This window comes from Aulonocara stuartgranti (assembly GCF_965226115.1).
Source record: "Aulonocara stuartgranti genome assembly, chromosome: 9".
NCBI lineage: Eukaryota > Metazoa > Chordata > Actinopteri > Cichliformes > Cichlidae > Aulonocara > Aulonocara stuartgranti.
The window spans coordinates 2142069-2165005 of record NC_138960.1 but is presented as its reverse complement, the minus strand read 5'-3'; positions in this window follow the sequence as shown (position 1 = coordinate 2165005).

Below are 22937 nucleotides of genomic sequence, written 5' to 3'. Positions count from 1 at the left end.
AAAAAGAAAACAAAAATATTCAGGAATTAGAAAAAAACATCAAATCACTAGAAGAAGCCTACGTGTCCCACCAAGATCAGGAAACATTGAACAAAATACTCAAAACAAAACTAGAATTAAATGAAACTATTAATAAAAAAACACAATTCCTTGTACAAAGACTTTGCTTGCAGAATTTTGAACACAGTAACAAATCAGGTCGATTTCTAGCTAACCAGTTAAAAATAAAGAAAGAAAAAAACAACTATATGTGCTGTTCAAGATTCATCTGGGAACACAATATATGAACCGATACAAATAAACAACATTTTCAGGGATTTCTATAAAACGTTGTATTCACCACAAATAAACCCATCTAAAAAAGAAATTGATCAGAATTATTGGACACTCAAGCAATGGCACTGGATTCACCACTGACACCAGGTGAACTCCAGGAAGCCCTGATAAGTATGCCCAATAATAAGGCTCCAGGTCCAGACGGCTTTCCTGCAGAATTCTACAAAGAATTCTGGTCGATTCTAGCACCAGTTTTCTACAGAACGTTGTTGGAAATCAAAGAAAAGGGCAGACTTCTGTTTGAATTCTGCAAACATTAATCTCCTGCTAAAACCAGGCAAAGACCCTGTATATCCCTCAAGCTATCGTCCAATATCCCTTATCAAAAATCAAATCAAATCAAATCACTTTTATTGTCACATCACATGTGCAGGCACACTGGCACGGCACATGCGAGTGAAATTCTTGTGTGCGAGCCCCACAAGCAACAGAGATGTGCAAACACAACAACACAAACGAGCAAAATACAAGAATGGCCAACCTGAAACTAATAAATATATGTACAATATATAATAGTGTATGCATTTCTGGATGTGTATACTAAATATTTTCCTACGTGTGTGTGTGTGTGTGTGTGTGTGTGTATACACATTTTTACAAATTAAATAGTAAAAAAAAAAAATTGAGGTGTCTATGACGTGTTCAGCAGTCTGATGGCCTGGTGGAAGAAGCTGTCTCTCAGTCTGCTGGTACGGGACCGGATGCTGCAGAACCTCCTTCCTGATGGAAGCAGTCTGAACAGTTTATGGCTGGGGTGACTGGAGTCCTTGATGATCCTCCCCGCTTTCCTCAGGCAGCGCTTCCTGTAGATGTCTTGGAGGGAGGGAAGCTCACCTCCAATTATCCGTTCAGAGCACCGCACTACTCGCTGGAGAGCTTTGCAGTTGTAGGCGGTGCTGTTGCCATACCAGGTGGTGATGCATCCAGTGAGGATGCTCTCAATGGCACAGTGATAGAAGGTCCTGAGGATGCGGGGGCTCATGCCGAATCTTTTCAGTCTCCTGAGAAAGAAGAGGCGCTGCTGCGCCTTCTTCACTGTTTTGTTTGTGTGTACTGACCACGTAAGATCCTCAGCCAGATGTACACCAAGGAACCGGAAGCTGCTCACTCTCTCCACAGCAGCGCCGTTGATGGTGATGGGGGTGTGTACTTCTCTGCACCTCCGGAAGTCCACTATCAACTCCTTTGTCTTTGCGACGTTGAGGGTGAGATGGTTGTCTTGACACCAGTGGGTCAGGGCGCTGACCTCCTCCCTGTAAGCCGTCTCATCACCGTTGGTGATAAGACCCACCACTGTAGTGTCGTCCGCAAACTTCACAATGATGTTGGAGCTGTTAGTGGCTGTGCAGTCGTAGGTGTAGAGTGAGTACAGGAGAGGGCTCAGTACACACCCCTGTGGAGCACCAGTGTTCAGTGTGATGGGGGATGAGGTGATGCTGCCTAGTCTGACCACCTGGCGTCTGTCAGACAGGAAGCTAAGGATCCAGCTGCAGAGGGAGCTGCTCAGTCCTAGATCCTGCAGTTTCCTGTCCAGCTTCGAGGGAACGATGGTATTGAATGCTGAGCTGTAATCTACAAACAGCATCCTCACATACGTGTCTCTCTTCTCCAGGTGTGACAGGGCAGTGTGTAGTGTCAGGGCTATGGCATCATCAGTGGACCTGTTGTGGCGGTATGCAAACTGTAGAGGGTCCAGTGAGTCAGGTAGTGCAGAGCAGATGAAGTCCCTGACCAGCTTCTCGAAGCATTTGCTTACGATGGGGGTCAGGGCTACAGGTCGCCAGTCGTTCAATGAGGAGATGGTGGAGGATTTGGGTACAGGGACGATGGTGGCCATTTTGAAGCAGGCTGGGACTACAGACAGAGAGAGGGAAAGGTTGAAGATGTGCGTGAACACTCCAGCCAGCTGAGCCGCGCATGACCTGAGGACGCGGCCGGGAATCCCGTCCGGACCAGTAGCTTTGCGTGCGTTCACCTTCCTGAAGCACTTCCGCACATCCTCCTCAGACACAGTGTGCGCACTGACGTCATCCGCGGTGCGCACACTGTCCGGTCTCATGGTGTTCGCTGTGTCGAATCTAGCGTAGAATACGTTTAGATCCTCACATAGAGAGGCCGTGGTCTGCGGTGTGCTGGTTTTCCCTCTAAAGTCTGTGATCGTGTTTAGTCCCTGCCACATACTCCGAGGGTTGTCAAACTGTTGCTCCACCCTGTCCCTGTACTCACGTTTGGCTGCTTTCATCGTCTTCCGGAGTTGGTAATGTGCGTGTTTGTAGTCCGATGTGTTCGCGGAGGCAAAGGCGGTGTTCCGTGCCGCGCGAACATCTCCGTTAATCCAGGGTTTTTGATTTGGGAAGGATTTGACTGTTCTGGATGGGACGACATCTTCCACGCATTTCCTGATAAATCCACAGACTGAGTCTGTGTATTCATCAATGTCTCTGGTGGCCACGTGAAACATTTCCCAGTCTGCGTGATCAAAACAGTCCCGCAGCGCAGACTCCGATTGGTCCGTCCAACAGTGCACCGCCCTCCGCCCACCGCCCTTATAAATGTAGACCTTAAAATAATCTGCAAAGCTCTCTCAAAGAGACTAAAGAAAATAACCCCCCTCTTAATTCATCCTGACCAAACTGGTTTCATAAAAGGTCGGCACTCATCAACAAACACTCGTAGATTACTTAATTTAATAGACTACTCATACAATAAAAACATCGAAACCATAATATTATCTCTAGATGCAGAAAAAGCATTTGACAGAGTTAACTGGAAATTTTTAGTCACAACTTTACACAAATTTGGTTTTGGAAACTCTTTCATAAACTGGATAAGAATATTATACAATTCCCCAACAGCTCGTATCAGAACAAATGACCAGATATCCTCCAGCTTCTGTCTCCTGAGGGGCACCAGACAGGGATGCCCACTCTCCCCTTCACTTTTTGCAATTTTTATCGAACCTCTAGCAGCAGCATTTAGACAGGCTACAACAATTAAGGGCATAAAATGTAAGAACATAGAACATAAAATCAGTCTCTATGCGGATGATGTGTTGCTTTTTCTGCAAAACACACAAACCAACCTCTCTGAGGTAATTACTCTAATAAACTGGTTTTCAAGAGTTTCAGATTATTCAATTAACTGGCCAAAATCTACAGTTCTTCCCATTAACTGCTCCTTCCATAATTCTTCCTCTGCCCCACTACAATCTGGAAATGTTAAATATTTAATGGATTGGATTTATATAGCGCTTTTCTAGGCACCCAAAGCGCTTTACAATACCACTATTCATTCACTCTCACATTCACACACTGGTGGAGGCAGCTACAGTTGTAGCCACAGCTGCCCTGGGGCAGACTGACAGAAGCGAGGCTGCCATATCGCACCATCGGCCCCTCTGGCCAACACCAGTAGGCATATTTAAGTATTAATGTCTCTCCTAAGCTTTCAGACTTAACAAATTAAACCACATCCCACTTCTAAAGAAAGTAGAAGGCGATTTGACTAGATGGAAATCTTTACCCATATCACTCATGGGAAGGGTCGCCACTATAAAAATGATGATCTTGCCAAAAATAAATTACTTATTTTTGATGATCCCTAACAAACCATCACAAGATTGGTTCAGATCTCTGGATTCATATATTTCCAAATTCCTTTGGAAAGATAAACCCCCGCGTATCAGCTTAAAAACGCTACAAAGAACCAAGGATAGAGGAGGATTAGATCTGCCTAATTTTCACCAATACTTCTTAGCCAACAGGCTTCACTTCATCTCAGAATGGTTAAAACATACCTTCTTAGATGAGCCCTGGCTAGATGTTGAACAGGCACTATGCAATAATCTAGAGATTTCAGACCTACCATTTATCAGCTCAAACATCAAAAGAAATGAATGCTTTAAAAGTATCAACATCAGCTCTTCTCTGACAGCATGGTGGGAGTTTCTAAAAATAACAGAGTCTTCATTAATCCCATGCAGATGTACACCTATCTGGAATAACCCTGACATATTACAAAACAATAATATGATTAATTTCCCAGAATGGAGTTGTAAAGGAATTAAATACTTAGAACATATATTAGAGGGAACAGAATTTATCCCATTTGACAGACTAGTTGCACAATATGGGATCAACAAGAAAAGATTTTTAGAATATCAACAAATTAAATCCATAGTAAAAAAGAAATTTAACCTCAGTCAAGTTGAATTACAGACACCACCAAGTGCGGCACATTTTCTTACTCTTAAATCCCCTAAATTATTATCTAAAATATACAGAACACTTTCTAAATTAGATGAATCAATATCCCTTCCTATTGCAAAGTGGGAAGCAGATTTATCAGTCAGCTTAGACCAAAACTTCTGGTCTCAGGTATGCTTAAAAACCTTTAAATTGATTAAAAATCACAGTCTGCAATTAATACAATACAAAATACTACATAGAGTGCACTATACAGGTCATCGGATGTTCAAGATGGGCTTTACATCTACCAACAACTGCTCACACTGTCAAGGCAATACACCAGACAATTACATTCACGCTCTTTGGTTCTGTCCACCAGTGCAAAAGTTTTGGCGCGAGATATGTGAAGACTTATCAAAGTGTCTGAAATGTAAAATTCCAACTTCCCCTTTAGTATGCTTGTTGGGAAAATTGGATGATGTCACTACAGAAACTAATACAGTCCACATGGTTTTCACTGCCCTATGCATCGCCAAGAAAACGGTCCTCATGAACTGGAAAAATAAAATTAATCTTAATTCTAGCCAATATAGAAACCATCTAATAGATCACATTATTCTCGAGACAGCCTCTGCCACCACATTAGATCAATCCCTCTGGGCTCCTTTGATCGGCTCCATCACCTAGCGGGGGTAGGGGGTCGTAGTTTGGTCCAGCCTTAGCTACTGTGGTTGATATGGAGTTGGGATGGGCTTAGGGCGCCTGGAGGACCCCTAGAAACGTTATCCCTGGAGGGCTTAACCCGGGGGTTGTGTTCATAACCTGGTTAGTGGCTCTGGTTGCTCTTAGAGGTTGTCCTCCTCGTGGCTGCGTGCAGCGGGGCTGGAGGATGGTCTGTACTGGTGGACGTAGGTTACTGGCCTGGTGGCCTGGCTGGCCCTGAGTGGATCCGGGGCAGGCGTGGGGGTTTGGGGTTCGGGGGTGCTTCGCCTCTGTGCTGGGGCTCTGGCTGGGCCTTGGGGGCTTCGGTCCTCGTCAGTGTGTCACCGAGGTTGTGGGCGGGTGGGTGCACGGGGGCTCAGCCCTGGCGCAGGGGGCCTCTTGTGTATTGGCCTAACTGGGGGGCTCTTCAACTGGCGGGGAGGTTGTTCCATCCTTGCAGGAGTCCACTCTGCAGGTGGGGGAGAGACATAGGAGAGGTGGAGAATAAACTTAACCTGGGTGTCTGTTGTCTTGTGTAGTCTGGGAGACAATTGAATGTTGGGGTGGGTACAGTTTCCTCTGCGGTGGGGTAGGGTGGGCTGCCCCGGGTCCTGTGGGGCTTGGCAGTGCTACCGTAGGCCCCGGTCTGGATGGACCTGGGCTCCCTTGCCTTGGTGGGTACCAGAGGACGGGGGTGCCTACTTGGGTCAGCGGGGGAGCTGGCCCTAGGGAGGGGCATCCTCCCCTCCCCCCTTTTCCTCCCCATCCCCGGCTACCTCCCTCTTCCCGCTCCACCACACTCACTCACACAGGTAGGGCCTTGGGGTGCGGGTGTGTCACCAGGGTGCAGGGGAGACATTCCCCCCCGTCCCCTTCTGGCCACCTGTGCCTCAATTTTATCTCACAACTTAGACATCCACATTACTTACACTCTCATAACACTCATATGTATATATATATATATATATATACATATATATACATATATATATATATACATACATATATATATATATATATATATACATACATATATATATATATATACATACATATATATATATATACATATATATATACACACATATACATATATATATATATACATATATATATATATACATATATATATATATATATATACATATATATATATATATATATATACATATATATATATATATATATATATATATATATATATATATATATATATATATTGGGCCTTGAGGGTGGGCACGTTAACGGCGTCCAGTGGACGGTCTGTGTACTCAAACCTACCTCTGGTGCCCACCTCCCAATTTTAAATCCATGTAGACATTGAGGGTTCTCGGGACGGGCCGTGCTAACACCTGCTGCTCTCTGGCAGCAGCACCATGCTCTCCCTTGTTTTAAATGCACTTTAGAACAACATGCAGCAACACTACACATGAGCGGGAGAAGGGAGGTATGGGGTCTTCATACACCCCCGTTCTCTACTAGCCATCGGGGCGGGGGGGATGATAAAATCCAATCCAAGATGATAAAATCCAATTTTGGTTACATGTTTAATATGTGGGATAAAACCAAGCTGTCCGATTGGCCTCCCTGCTGCTGCGGAGCCTGGGACGGTCTGCTTGCCTCCACCCCGGGGGGGAAGGGTAACATCTCTTGGGTCTGGGTTCTGTTTCCCCCTCTGGGGGCGAGGGTACCTGGACCCGGGGTGTAGAGTATGTTTGGGGAGTGTGATTGTGTGTACATGTCCATTTATGTCAATCCTTACGTTGGGTGAGTGCTGAGTGTTTGTATATGTGTGCATGAGGGTGGGAACGCATGTTTGTGTCTGTGTCTATATGTCAGGTCGGTCCTGCCCCATCCCCCAGGGCTTCATGCCCCATCCCCCAGGGCTTCATTTGTATTCAAATGGTTTCCACCATTACATGTGGAAACCATTTGAATACAAGCGCGCTGATCCACACAGGTATGCACACGGGTGTTCACTGTTCGTAGAGTTAAATTACACCTTTCTTGGCTGCTACTTCAAAGCACATTGTGCGCTGTCTGTCCTGCGTGCTGCACAACAACGTTGAATATTTAGTATTTACTCCTGTTTACACTTAGCTAGATTAATGCGATGGTGTTGTGTTTAGTATGTTGCTTTGGGGTTTTTTTTGCTTGTTTTCTATTCTTTCTCTCTTAACAGGTGATCCAGGAGATTTTTTTTCCCCCTTTCTCACTGTCCCTCTCCCCTTCTGTTTTTCTTTTCCTTCCTCTTTCTCTCTCCTTTTCCTATCCCTCACTCATGTCTGTCCCGTCTGTAACAACTGAAAATAAAATAAAATAAATAATAAAAACAAAGGTCGATCAAATGGACCAATACGGCAATGCCACGATGATCCATTTGGCAAAATAAATCCATTGGGTATCCTTGTTGGTCTTCAGACAACAATTCTGACGGCTAAAGAACCAAATGGGACAGGCGAAGAAAAAAAAAAAGATGATAAAATCCAGTTTTGGTTACATGTTTAATATGTGGGATAAAACCAAGCTCAGAGTCAAAAATAACACCCAGGTTTTTCACTTGTAGCGAAGGACATAGTGAAAATGTCTGTAATTTAGACAGGAGTTTCTCTCTATGAGCCTCAGGACGACGATTAAAACTTCAGTTTTGTCCTGGTTAAGCTGTAAAAAGTTTTCTGCCATCCAAGATCTTATATCTAAAATACAGTTAAAAAGGGCATCCATTGGTCTGGTATCATCAGGAGACACGGAGATGTACAGCTGCGTTTCATCAGCGTAACTGTGGAAGTTCACTCCATGCCTCCTGATGACACCGCCGAGAGGGAGCATATACAAATTAAAAAGTACAGGGCCTAGAACCGACCCTTGAGGCACACCTCATGTCATTCTATGGGTCTTAGAGGAGCATGTATCCATACTCACCATAAAAGTTCTGTCTGAGAGAGCTGTGGTTCACCCTAAATCCAGACTGGAATATCTCCAGGATCTGTTTATCATTCAAAAAGTCAGTAATCTGATTAAAAACAAGTTTTTCTAAGATTTTACTTAAAAATGGTGAGTTGGATGCAGGTCTGTAGTTATTAAAATCATTACAATCCAAACTGCTCTTCTTCAGAAGGGGCCTCACCACCGCCGTTTTAAAGGCAGCAGGGAAGACACCCAACTGAAGAGAGCAATTCATCATGTATAAAAGCTCAGCCTCAAAAAATCCATAAAGTGTTTTAAAAAGTGAAGAAGGGATTGGATCTAAAAGACATGTGGTGGGTCTCACTGTGGAGAAAACTTTCTGAAGGTTCTCAGCATTAACCAGGACAAAGCTGTCCAGTGTCTCCTCAGGTACAATCAAGCCCTCAGATGTGTTTACATACATATTGCGATTAGATAAAATATCAGATCTGATGGCGCTGATTTTTCCCCTGAAGTGGTCTGCAAACTGCTCACAGAGCGAGTCTGTGGGGGTTCTTTGGGAGCTGTTAAAATCAGGGTTAAATAAATGATCTATGGTGGAAAAGAGGGCCTTGGGATTATTTTTGTTATTACTGATTATTTTGGCAAAGTATGAATTTCTTGAATTCCTTAATGTATTATTGTACATTTTAAATTGCTTGCAAAGTATTTGATGGTTGATAGTATTTTTATTTTTCCTCCATCTCCTTTCTGCTGCCCTGAAATTTCTTTTGAGTGTTTTGACTTCTTCGTTTCTCCAGGGTGATGCATGTTTTACGTTAATCTTTTTGGTGGTGAGTGGAGCAACAGAGTCAAGGCTTTTCTTCAGTTTGCTGTTAAAATGATTAAAAATCAAATCACAGGGTGCAGGAAAAATCACAGGGGGGCATTCGTCTAAAACCCTGGTATAATTTGCAGCCACTTCAGAGGTTAGATAGCGCCGCCTCACAGTTCGCACCGAGGTCTCCCGCTGAATAAAACCGGTGATGTTAAAAAACACACAGTAGTGGTCAGAGACAGCCAAGCCAACAACAGAGGACACGCTGGTGGACAGCCCATGGGTGATGACCAGGTCCAGAGTGTGTCCTCTGTTGTGAGTCGGCTGCGTGACGTGCAGGTAAAATCCAAACAGTGAAGAATGTTTAAGAATTCTTTTGCTGCAGGGTCAGAAGGATTATCTATGTGCAGGTTAAAATCACCGGTTAAAATTATCATATTATATTCTGAATGTATGTTTGTTAAAAATTCTGAGAATTCCTTGATAAAAGCAGCGCTGTCTTTAGGTGGTCTATAAACTGTGACAGATAAAACTGGAGGGCTGCTAAAAACAATAGCATGGAATTCAAAAGTGGTAAAATGATCAAATAAAATTTGTTTTGTGGTGAGTGTGTTGTTGGCTAAAGATGCAGTCCCACCACCTCTCGTACCACTTCTAATAGAAAAAGAGAGGACGCTGAAGATATCTACCTATTCGGAACCATGATAACAGGATTCTTGCTGATTGGAGCTGGCTTGGCCCTGGCTTATCGGAGAATTAAGAAAGCGGAACCAGCTGTTCAAACCCCCCCCAAGGCTGCCCGCTGGGATTGAAATGATGGGACAAGGCACGACCTCTCACAACGAACGCAGCATGGTTAACACCTTGGAGACGCTTACAGCTGCCGTGAAGACTCAAAATAACACCATTGAGCGTATGATGGGATACATCAGAGAGAGGCCTGCTCAAAATGAGACCCTTGAGCGAAGGTTGGATCACATCGCAGAACGGCTCACTGCAGTTGTGGGGTCTCAGAATCACAAGAATGACAACACCACGGACCAGAAGTTTGATACCATCATGAGGAGGCTCGCGGCTCTCCAACGGGAGATTGAGAGACCAGTGTCGGAGTGTTAAAGATCAGCTTTGAAATTCTCCTGAGCTGCTCGCATAAAAGAAAAATCAACGACATCAACATGCGGACACCACGGCGCTGCTCAGGCCCAAGGCTGGAGCCGAACAAAAACTCCCTGATAACAACTGTGTGATGACTCTTCTTCCCATTCCATGCAACGCCACCTGGGTTGGCTAGCATTAGCCTGATAGGGTGAAGGACACTTTCTCAGCTGAACTAAGGACACGCACACACATACACTTACACTGATAAGCACTCACACATCCCCCTCCCCTTCCAACGCCTTCGATGCTTGTTGCCTCCTGGGAACACGAGGCGGGTCTGAGCCCGCGCTGGAGAGTCGGCGCAGTGGCAGGATGGCTGCTGTGTTGCCTGGGATTACGCCTCACCCCCTACCCAACCCTGTTGCTGGTCACGTGCTCTATAATGTTGTACTGTGGACGTTTATGTGCTTTTCTGTGCAGAGGAGTTTTTTGTTTCCTCTTCTCATGCTGTCCTCCTGTAGCCCAGCATGAGAAGAGGTCTCTTTTTTTCCTCTTGTACTTTCCCATTGTAGTGTACATTTCAGTGTTTTTCTGTAATGCAACCGTTCTCTGACTTGTATCCCTATGTGATGTCTGTGTTGTGTGTGTAAGGTCGGGGGGCAGGTTCATTCCACTGCAGGGCAACCTGCTTGTGGCGAATAAACTTTGAACTTGAACTTGAACCCTGGGAGACACAGGCGGCTGAGCAGCCGGCTGAAACGGCCTATCCCTCTGCCACAGGTGGGGGTGGGCCCGGAGATAAAAGCACTCACCTGCAACTGACCAAGGAGGCTGAAGAGTTGGAGGAAGTCCAGCTTCAGCAGCTCAGTTTGCTGTTTGGGGATGTCATTGGTGCCGATGTAGATGATGAGCCAGTTGGCCTGTGGGTGGGATGCAAGGATGTTGGGAATTCTGTCCACTATGTCAACAACGGTGGCTCCCGGGAACGACAGCGTGAGCGCCCCCCTCATCCGCACATTCCTGACGATGGAATCCCCGAGGACCAACGTGGAGAGAGGAGGTGCTACTGGGGGCTGCTGGCCATCTGCAACGCCCGTGCCGCGGCACCAGGGATGTTCAAATTGAGATGCACCAGCCAGACCACGTGAGTGACAGGATCCAGGACATTGAATTTATTCTCCAGTACTACCGCACCGGAGGGGTGAGGGTGCGAGAGACGAATCCTCCTGGCCCCTCTGCAGCCACCGCGCGTCTCAACCACGGTCCATGGCGCTGTTTGGAGTGGAGTGGAGCTGACCAGAGCCTTGGGTCTGGCCCCTAGTTGAAACCAGCAGTTCTCGACCATGACAGAAACACCAGCGACGCAAGTTGAGAGCCTGGGTTGACTGTTGGCGGGATCTTGGGACACAACAGCTGGGTGGTGCACTGTGTCGGCTAGCTCAGCGCTAGTAGCGGTGGTTTGAGCTTTGCCAAGGAGGATCGTGTCAAGTTCGTGTTCAGCCCCCTGGATTTGGTATAGCATGGATATCCTTTGTTTCAGCTCAATCACTTTTTGGCTCAGGTTGATGCAGCTTTCACAACTGGATGTTGAGGTAAGTGGTACCATTCCGAAATCTTGTACCGGTGACAAGATCTTGTTTTGGCTTCCCTTCATTGGCTTCCTGTTAAATCCAGAATTCAAAATCCTGCTCCTCACATACAAGGTCTTAAATAATCAGGCCCCATCTTATCTTAATGACCTTGTAGTACCATATCACCCTATTAGAGCACTTCGCTCTCACACTGCAGGCCTACTTGTTGTTCCTAGAGTATTTAAAAGTAGAATGGGAGGCAGAGCCTTCAGTTTTCAGGCCCCTCTTCTGTGGAACCTCTTTTAAGATTAGGCTTCAAACTTTCCTTTTTGCTAAAGCATATAGTTAGGGCTGGATCAGGTGACCCTGAATCCTCCCTTAGTTATGCTGTGATAGGCGTAAGGTGTTGGGGGATCCCTTTGATGCATTGAGTGTCTTCTTCAGTCACCTTTTTAACTTACTATGTTTATACACCTCTCAGCATTTAATCATCAGCTATCGTTAATATCTGGCTGGTTAATATCTGGCTGGTTAATATCCAGTGATGGGAATAACGGTGTTACTTTTTTCAGTAACGAGTAATCTAACTAATTACTATTCCTATCGTTGCAACACCGTTACCGTTACTAACAAGAAAATGCGGTGCGGTCGCGTTACTATTTTTCAACAAACAGACGGTTGAAGCTGTCTTTAGCTTACTGCACCTTATTTCAGTTGCATGGAAGGAGCTGTAAGTAATCGACCAATCAAAAAATGATATGGCAACATGACATTTGGTTGTTTAGGAAGAGGGGGAAGTTTTAGGAGTGACGGCGAGAGAGAGAGATAGAGAGAGAGAGTGCAGAAAAAGAGAGAGAGCGAGTTTTGAGATATGAGACATTTGTGATGTTTAGCGTGTTTAGAGTGTGTAGTTAATGTGTAGTGTTGTGGATAGTTTTGTGTTGTCTGTCAGAACAATGCTGTCTCCAGCAGTCAACTCATTTTTTTTCGAGTGGCACAAATAATTTGTGCGGCATCTGCTTGAATGCAGAACAGAATATTTGTTCTGTAAATAGTTTGAAATGGTTATTTAAAAAAAAGGTAAAACTTGTGCATATGATTTTAAAATTGACAATTTATATTTGCATTTAACATTATGAAATATGATTCATTAAACATGTTTGTGGTTGTTACAGTAAAAAATATAACTTTTTCTACTCGGATTTTATGTTTTTTGTCTGATTTTAGATCAATTGTGTCAATACAGTTTGTCAAAATGAAAACATAACTGTAAATTCAGACACGTGAGGTTGTGCTGAAAAGAATGACACCAAACAAGGCAAAGTAAAGAGTTTTTATTTTAGTATTTATTTATTTATTGTCATTGTCAAGAACAATGAAATTGCGTTTGGGGCTTCCATACAACCCAAAAAAAAGAAGAAAATAATAAATACCCCTTAAAACCCAAGTGTACATATTTAACCCAGTGTGACTCCAATGCAATAAGACAATCCTTAGCAATAATGTTCGTAGAAATTCAGACAAAGACCTGAGAAACATGACAAAATACAACAATGCAACCCATTCAATATTATTGTACTGTGAGATATGATATCAGATATGATAGTTATCTATTTAAGAAAGAGGGGGGGGGGGGGGCAGGAGGGGGAAGAGAATAAAGATATGATGCACCAATGCAGACCAGTTCATTGCTATTAAGAAGTTGGATATGGTTATTGTCCGTGAGAGGGGGGCAGAGAGTTCAGGAGCCTCACAGCCTGTGGATACAGGCTGTTGGCCAGTCTGGATGTTCTGGCCTGTATAGACCTGTACCTTCTCCCTGAGGGTAGCAGATGGAAAAGGTGGCGCGCAGGGTGATGTTGGTCCCGCAGGATACTGTGCACCCTCCTCAGACAGCGAGTGGGGAAGATATTACTGATCTCTGGCAGACTTGTTCCAATAATTCTGCCAGCTTCTTTCACCACCCGCTGGAGTGCTTGCTGATCGGCCTTGGTGCAGCTGGGGAACCACACTAGAAATCCATACGTCAGAACGCTGCTGATGGCACAGTTGTAGAAGTTCAACATCAGAGATCTGGGAATGTGTGCGCTCCGCAGTCTCCTCAGGTAGTAGAGGCGCTGTTGGGCCTTCCGTACAACTGAGGTGATATGGTTGCCCCAGGACAGGTCCTCGGTCACAGTTACCCCCAAGAATTTAAAACTGCTCACCCTCTCCACCGCCTCACTGCCAATGTTAAAGGTGAAATGTAGAGAAAACATCAAAAGTAGTTAAAAATGGCCAATTATACCCTGGACCCCTGAGGGTTCAACATTTTTTTTAAAGTAACGCAGTAGTAATTAATTACTTTTAGAATCTTGTAATTCAGTTACTAACTACTTTTTTGAAGAAGTAACTACTAACTATAATTAATTAGTTTTTCAAAGTAACTTGCCGAACACTGTTAATATCCACTGCGTGTCTGCCCCTCCCTGAGCCTGGTTCTGCTTGAGGTTTCTTCCTGTTAAAAGGGAGTTTTTCCTTCCCACTGTCGCCGAAGTGCTGCTCATAGGGGGTCATATGATCATATGATTGTTGGGATTTTCTTTCTTTCTCTGTATTATTGTTGGAGTTTCTGACAGAGCAGTAAAACATGGCATTAGGTGACTTCTGGAATTGTCTTTTTTTCTCCAGAATAATTTTCTCTTTCTTCAATTCAATTCAATTCAATTCAATTTTATTTATATAGCGCCAAATCACAACATAAGTCGCCTCAAGGTGCTTCATAGATACAGAGAAAAACCCAACAATCATATGACCCCCTATGAGCAAGCACTTTGGCAACAGTGGGAAGGAAAAACTCAGGGAGTTAGGCTCAGGGAGGGGCGGGGCCATCTGCTGTGATTGGTTGGGGTTCAAAGTGTATTTTCAGTACAGTGCACCCTCCAAAGAAAATTAAAAAAATAAAATAAGCTAATCACCGAGTTACTAATGAGCTTATCCAGAGAATATTATATCTTTGTGATTAGTTTGACTAGAAGCCTTTCATACTGCATGCTGCTGAAGCCAATCTCAATCCAATTATTTCTGTTAAGACTGATGCATTCAAGTCAGCACAATTAATCACTGATGCAGGGAACATGTTTTCACAGCTCTATACAGCAGTTTTGTGCACGTGAACCTGTGATAGAACAAAAAATATATGTTTGATTTAAATAACCAGTTTAGTCCACGAGGTCAAAGGTGAGTGCAATGGTTTTTGTGACCTCGGGTAAGGACAGAGATGTCTATACTTGCATGTACTTCTTTGTGAGTGATTTAGACTGGATGTTTTTTTTTCAGACTGTCTAATGGTGTGTGCTCTGGCTGTGTGCTCACTGTTGCAGTCAGTTCAACACTTTGCAGTCAAATCTTTCTGCTGATATGCTTTGTAAAAGTCATTACAAGAGAGCATTTCTGTAAAGTGTGTGACAAATAAAATTTGAATTTGAATTTGAATTTGAAAGTGAGGATGAAACGAAGTGGAGAGAAGCAAGTAGGAAGATTCAACAAACTGCTTCAGTCTTTATCACCTCATCCACTGTTTATGCGCATAAATACAGAAGCTAACAGTCAGGGCATTTTACATAAATCTTTATTTTTAACTGTGTCACAGCATTTGTGGATGTACTCAGTTGTCACGAAGCAGCTTCAGCTGACACCTGGAATGTGGAACATAACATGATGTTGGTCGTCAGGTTGGATCAGATTACTTCAAGTACAAATGACAAACGCTAAAAGATGTTTCAACACATGAAATAAAACAACTGAATGTGTAACTTAATGTGGCTTCTAGTGAATGCACTTTATACTGTAAGTATCAATCCGTTTGGTACAGGCCAAGCTGGCTTTTCATACAGGAGGATTAAATTAACTGAGGCAACACCACCAAACAACACCAGCTGCCTGGGAATACCAAAATAAAACCACTAAAGCAGTTAAAGGTCATATTTGACACCCAGACTGCACTGCATGGACTCGAAAACACTTCTGTTTGCTGATGAATGCAGGGTTTATAAAGGTAAGGTACATACATAGAAGGAAGATTTGAATTAAAGCTGGAAGTCTGCATATGCACTGAACAAACAAATTCATTTTAAACAGAGTTCAAAAGTTCACTGAAAGACACGATGGGCACAAGAGCAACTATCTTTTTGTAATGTAGTAACTAATAGCTGACAAATAATGTCAAATTTACAAGTAGAAAAAATAACTGTTTTAAGATTTTTTTTTCTTCTTCAAATAAATTAGGGAAGTCTGTGTATGTGGTTAATGTTTAGAATAATGCATCTTTCAACAATGTATGCAGTGCATGAGCTGATTCTCTGTTTCTGACAGTACTTAGATCTGTAACCTGCCCCATCTTCCAGCTGAGGAAAGAGCAGTAGTTAGAGTAGATCAACAACGGCTCCAAAAACCTTCCTGAGGACATAATCCCAGGCCGTCCTACTGGAATGAGACATGGGTCCATCATGCCCATTTCATGCTTTCTCTCTCCACGCGTCAGAAGTTGCAGCACGGAGAGATGACATATTTAAAGCCAAGAAGTCACTAGTGAGCAAGGAAGGCATGAAGTACATTCTAGCGTCCTTCTATAGCAGAAATGATGAAGTAACGTCTTTAAACAGTGACGTCTGTTTAAATACTTTCCCGTGATTATTTCCATGGTACCTTAAATAAAATTTCTCCCTTTGCTGGTAGTGCAGCTTACTGCAACTTGTGCATCCTTTTCATGATTTGCTTCTCCAAAGCGTTAAATTGACACAGTGGACCAGCATGCCTATTAAATATTTCACCGAGATACTGGGTGGGACCCAGAATCTGAATCTTCAGTCTTCTAGTTCCGAATCCAAATCCTGGAAACTTGATCAAAAAGAATGGATGAAGGATCTTTGATATGTGATATTATGACTCTGGAAATGTGTCCATCAACAAATTATACTTTTTGAAAAACTGATGATACTGGGGAAAGTACAGATTTAATGTTTAAAGCAAAGTAACTCAAAATGGTCTGTACAGAGAGAACATCAGTGATCTAAGAAATATCTCACGTCTCCCCCCTTCAGAATCAAATTTTCCAGTGATTTCTGTGAATCTCTTCCCTCTCATGCCTCACGGCTGTGCTGTGTAAAACAATCTCACTCTCAGAGGACTGTCATTTTCTTTCCACATGTAAATGTCAGTCTCTTTTGACAGCCTCCCCACAGTTTTGGAAACTATTAAAACCGTACCTGAAACTCTGATCGTCAGTGATGAGCCTGGGATAAAGCAGAAGCTGATCTGTGATGGCAGCACATGTGGTCACAGTGGGATTTCCACTCTGAAAACATACTGTACATGTGTGAATGTGCACGAGAATATGAAGACTCTAAACAGGAGATTTCTTTTTTCTTTTTTGTCTGTTCTCACATCATAGATGCCGCTGGCAAAGTTATACAGGACACTGTCCAGTTCCAGAGTCAGGGAAGTATGTTGGCTTGCTTAGTATTTCGAATACAGTCACTGAACAGCTATAGACATACACAACACATTGTGCTGGACTTGTGTATATGCTTTTGTCTAAGCGGTTTCACTAAAAGCTGTGAGGCAGTCAGTCCTTGAGTGTGTAGTTTAGCAATCTGACCACAGACATATGTCTACGTGCTCTGTAGCATTTACATAAACCCAGACAGGTCTGTTGGCATCAGTGAACCTGTTTATTACAGTATGAAGCAGAGCACAAACACCCTCTCAGTGATAAACACATGCTCATTCATATACAGTCGACCCTATACTCACAGACCATCTGTTGCAGCTCACGAGAAAAATCTGAAGTTTTTATGGTGTGCAGATAAAGAAATTCTTGTTTTTCCTCCAAGCACAGCTTTCAAAGTAATGATTTCTGTCAAAAGTATTTCGTAAACAGACTGTCCTCACACAGGAGGTCTCAGGTTTCTAACCTGTGATTATACTTATAAGAGAATCTGACCCACACCATCATCTTTTCCTAAACATAAGAGAACAGTGAACAACAACAAAGGTTAGTGACTCCTATGTGTGAGTCAAACCCCAATATCGTGTCTGAAAATCCTTTTTTTGTCAAAATCACGCAGAGCGGAGTTTGTTCTTTTAAACTGCACTACACTTATGCCTGGTTGCAATTTATGTCTATGTAATGAAACCTGTGGATTCAAATTTCAGAAGGTTATTGTTAATCAACTTTTGATTTGATTTTTATTGATTAGCATTCAAATATCTCAGTGAAGACAGAATAAAGATTCCCACAAAGCAAGAAAGCATGAGACAAGGCTAATCAAAAGGTATTGGCTGAAGCATTTGCTTATTACGCCAACCTTTTTAACAAAAGATCTTTTTGCATGCAGCTCCTGTACACAGGGCTCGAAGCAAAGAATAAAACAAAGCAAAAACAAAACAAACAAACAAACAAACAAACAAACAAAACTATCCACCTTAGATAAGTAACTACATCAAAGCAAAAGAATCAACTTGCCTGATTCCACTCAAGAACAGTCACGTGGTGAACTTTAATCACTGCCACTGGACAGTCAAGCTTGAGCTCTAAGTGTATGTCCTTTCCTCTTCTTTCTTTGTGTTGGACACATGAACACAACAATGCACGCACATTGGATTTCTTTACTTAGTGATTTCATGAACATTATGCACTTCTTGCTCATTCCTGTGTCCAAAATACCACACATGGACTTAAATACCCCTTGACTACTGAATATGGCCCCATCTCTACACTTCTGAATCCCCACCTTGACATGTCGATTGCATTTGTGTGCCTTTATGACCCCAGGGACTCTTTTGCAAGGAGAAATTGCTTCTGGTACAGCAAGTCAAGATTAATCAGTCCTGAGCAGAAACCGCCAAAGAGCAGGAGCTTCAAAAGTGAGCTATCTGACATTTATAAGAGACATTTCTGCCGAGGTGGACAACCGACACAGAGCAGCCACCTCATGGACCAGCCATGTGCAAAGAGGTGGGATCTTTCGAACAGTGATACCAAAGGAACTGAAAATATCCACCTGTGAGGAAATTAAGCAGCATGTATAGTCTGGACACGAACCATCAAGAAGATGTTTTATTATTTTCCTCTCTTCAAGTGTTTTTTTTTTCTTCTATTTTATGTGTTGCGATCTTAGTGCAGTCTAAATGTGAATAGGTTTAGGAATCAACATAGATTGGACAGGAAAGTCATGGATTGTGTAAAATTTAAAGATTACGGGTTTTACATGTCATATCACAGTAACCTGTGATGTATTTGTGATGTATTAGCAGAGGAGCTATGAAGATAAATTTGCTGATAGGTATAGAGCTTTGGAACTGCAATGCATTCTGGGTAGCCACCACCATGTCAGAAACCAATAAGTAATAAAGAGAAGAACCCACTAGGAAAAGCTGGGAAAAAAACCCAAACAGAGAAGATCAGATGCATGATACGATACAGGGAGAAACAATGAGGCATAGCAGTGGGGGAGGGGCTTGTTACATGTTCTCGAAATCTATTTGCGATGAGCAACAAGACATTAAACAATGTCTTGATGCATTCTCAATCATCCAGGAAAGTAAATCTCCAAAGGTTGATTCTGTTCATCTGGACGTAGCGTTTTGTGGGAGAAACGTTTCGTCATCATTCAAGCGACTTCTTCAGTCTCAGCTGACTGCAGGTTTCAATCTTATAAACAGTGCATTTGCATAATGACTGAAACCAGCCCACTGAAGGAACAATGGGCTGGGAGGTCAGTTCCTTAATCTTAATTATGCAAATTCTCATGACCACTGATCAACAACCATTGATCAATAACCATGAGTCCCATTCACAGAGAGTTGGGAATGGCTGCAATCACAGCATTGTAAGATGGCGAAAGAGATGAGAGTCATGAGAATTTGTTCACCTCAATGCACCGCTTGGCCTCTGGAACCGGCCACCTGGAGAGGGGTTGGACTGTGTTCTAGTCTGGAGTTGACCTTGGCAGCAGGCAGGTATTCATGTATCCCCTCGGTTTGCTGCCTGTATCTTGGATTTATTTGCCAGTGGAAGAGATGATTGTTTCCATGTAGCTTTGGATCAGAGAATGGATCCTGACTGCAACAGTTCAGAGTACCCAACCTTCGTGGGATGCTCAGTTGTGATCCAGCTGGCAACTCTGATGTCCTACTGGGAGACTTCAGTGTTCACATGGGCATGGGACACTGTCATTATGGGCAATGGCCATAACGGCAGTGTGACCCTGGGAGGCGTTATCAAAAGGAACCCTGATCTGAATCCTAATGATTTTCCGTTATTGGAATTATGTGCAAATAACAGTTTGTCCGCGACAAACACCATGTGCAAACATAAGTGCACCAGGACATCCTAGGTCACAGGTCAATGACTGATTTTGTAATTGTATCATTGGATCTACAGCTTTAGGTTCTGGTGAAGAGAGAAGCTGAGCAGTCAACTGATCATTACCTGGTGGTGAGTTGCACGAGATGGCATGGGAGGACATTGGACAGACCTGGCACACCTAAACATATTGTGAGGGTGCACCGGAAATGCCTGGAAGACACCCCTGTCTGTGAGACCTTCAACTCCCGTCTCTGGCAGAGTTTCCACAGTATTCTAAGGGTGGCTGTAGCTCCTAAAAGCTCCTCTCAAATATTTGAAACATTTTTTTTAATCTGAAAAAAAATATCAGTCAGTAACATTAAAAAAAGAACTGATCTAAATTAATTTAACTGTCTCTCTTTGTGAGGACAGCGATTCCATTCCCAAGGTTTAACCATCACATCTAGGTGCCAAACATTTACCCTAACTCACATCTAATTATAACCCTAAGATCAGCTCTTCACCCTCAAATGGGCCTTTTGAATGGCTAAAACCTTCTAACTTTTACAAAAAAATGTTTTACTCTAATGTACTCAGAGCAGTACATTTATGCACTGCAACTTATGCACTGCACTCATAATCAAAATGACAAACATATATCTTAGAGGAAAGCTCATTCAAACCAACAAAGTTCTGAGAGTTGGAGAATTAGTCCCAAGTACATTGAAGCTGTGGTCTAATGCTTTATACCATGAACATGAGAAGTATCAGCAGTTTCCCAGTTCCACAGAATTTCTCTGCAGTATATACATGAACACTGTGTATGACTGTCCTCATTGTCAGCAGACTTTTGGGAGACCCAGATCAAACTGCCTCTAGCTCAGATTTTTTTGCTCTGAGATCAGATACAATGTGCAGATACACAAGGTAAAACAAGACACAGGAGAAATAAGCTAGCTAATCACACTCTGACTCATTGTAATACCTACAGCATCCTCTAATCTCTGCAGAGACTGATGAGCTCTGAAATTTTTCAAATAAACTACTCCTCTGTGTGGTGTCGCTGCAGAGGAGGTGGATACACCTGCACGGCAATCACCAATCACCAGCTTAAAGTCTGTGCTCTCTGACTGCTGTGGTAGTTGCTGTCAGAACGGTGAACTGCGAACTGAAAAGCTGCAGCCGGTGTGTACATTGCAACAGCTGTGAATAAAGATGCTGAAAAGCATACAAACGTGGACGGGTCTGCTGTGGTTCTGTTACACTCTGCAGATCATCAGTTAGCTGTTTTACAGCTACTCTTTCAAGAAAATTTGAGATAAAAGGAAGGTTGGAGATGAGCTTTTAATGAGCTAAGACAGCAGGTCACCTAGTAATTAGAAGGTTGGATCCCTGGCTGAGCAATAAGCTACACTCTGAGTTGCTATGTGTTTATCAGAGTGTGAATGTTGCACTTTTAACCAGTCACATGTAGCCCAAGTCTACATTTCAACTCTGTTTTGTTAATTGTAGTAATTAATTGAATTAATTCTTTACTTACTCTCAGACCATTGGGTCTGCAGTTCAAAGAAGAAAAACTAAAACTTTCTTATGCAAATTTTCACATTAATTTAATGGAATAATCGATTACAACCTATCAGATTCTCCCATGCTTTACTAACACTTAGCATTTTCGACAGCTTTCAAATACAGTAAACTATATTAATCTTTAATCTTTTTACACATAACACGACCAAATCACATTTTCTTTCACACTTGACCAAGTGGTGCTACACTTTAAGGGCACCACAAGCGCATGGCACAACATAGAAGAGCCACCTCCACAGGACAAGACTCCGCAGTCCATCTGCATCTTAAGGATAAAGGACACTCTTTCGAGTGAAAATCATTTTTTTTTTTTTAACATATATTTCTAGTTAAAGGAATTTAAGAGGCTTATCCCTCAAAACTGTAAATACAAAAAAGTTGCATAAAATAGTTTCCCACCACAGGAAATTTAGTTTGAGTGTCTTCATAGTTTTATTTTTGAAATACACCAATTTTTATACACTGCAGGAAAAACGAAAATGAATATTATAATGCAAATTTGCAAAAAAACAGCATATGTATCAAAAATAAACTATTTCCAACAGTGCAATTTGAGTCCTAAGCATCCCAGAAAGTATTCAGAAAAGCATAAAGTTAAACATAACTTTTAAAAATACCAGTACAGGCTTATAAGGTAAAAAACTACATTTCCGCGAAAATGACGTCACTTCCGGTTTCGGGCAGGTCGTGGCGGACATGCGATAGTTCGCGCTGATGTCTACTCCAACTTAGGAAGTGTTATGAACAGCTGATCGGATCGGCAAAGCGTGGAATATTATGTTTTTGTTGCTGCAAGCGCTTTTTATGCGATTTTTTGGTGTATGTGGAAGGAAACTGTGACCTAGGACAAGCTGATGGTATAAGATGTAAGTACAACTCCTCCGGTTTCATATGCAAAAAGATTATTGCGCTAGCTTATGTGGTTCCGGTTCTACAGGGGTGCAACGATACTCGTATCGATATTGAACCGTTCGATACAGTGCTTTCGGTTCGGTACGCATATGTATGAACAATACAAAATTTGAATTTATTTTATCAACTTTCCTTCTGACGATGCTGTCTGTGTTGAGCGCTCAGTGGATCTGCGCTCGACAGTGCAGCCTAGGCGGAGTAGTCGAACGCAGATTCACTGAGCGCAGGGCAAGCTAGCGAGACAGAAGCTAAGCTCTCCTTGAAACATGGCAAATTGAACCTCCCCCACCCTCATTCAGATCTGGCGTTTGGAACTATTTTGGTTTTCATGTGACGTATGACCCTGAAGGTAAGCGCTCATGGACTAAAGTAAAACAGTATGTTGGATGTGCCATGCAATGCTCAATTACATGGGTGGGAACTAGTGCGTTAGCGCAGTTAGCTCGTTAACGTGTTGGCCGTCCAGCCCCACGCACGGGGCGATCCGCGGT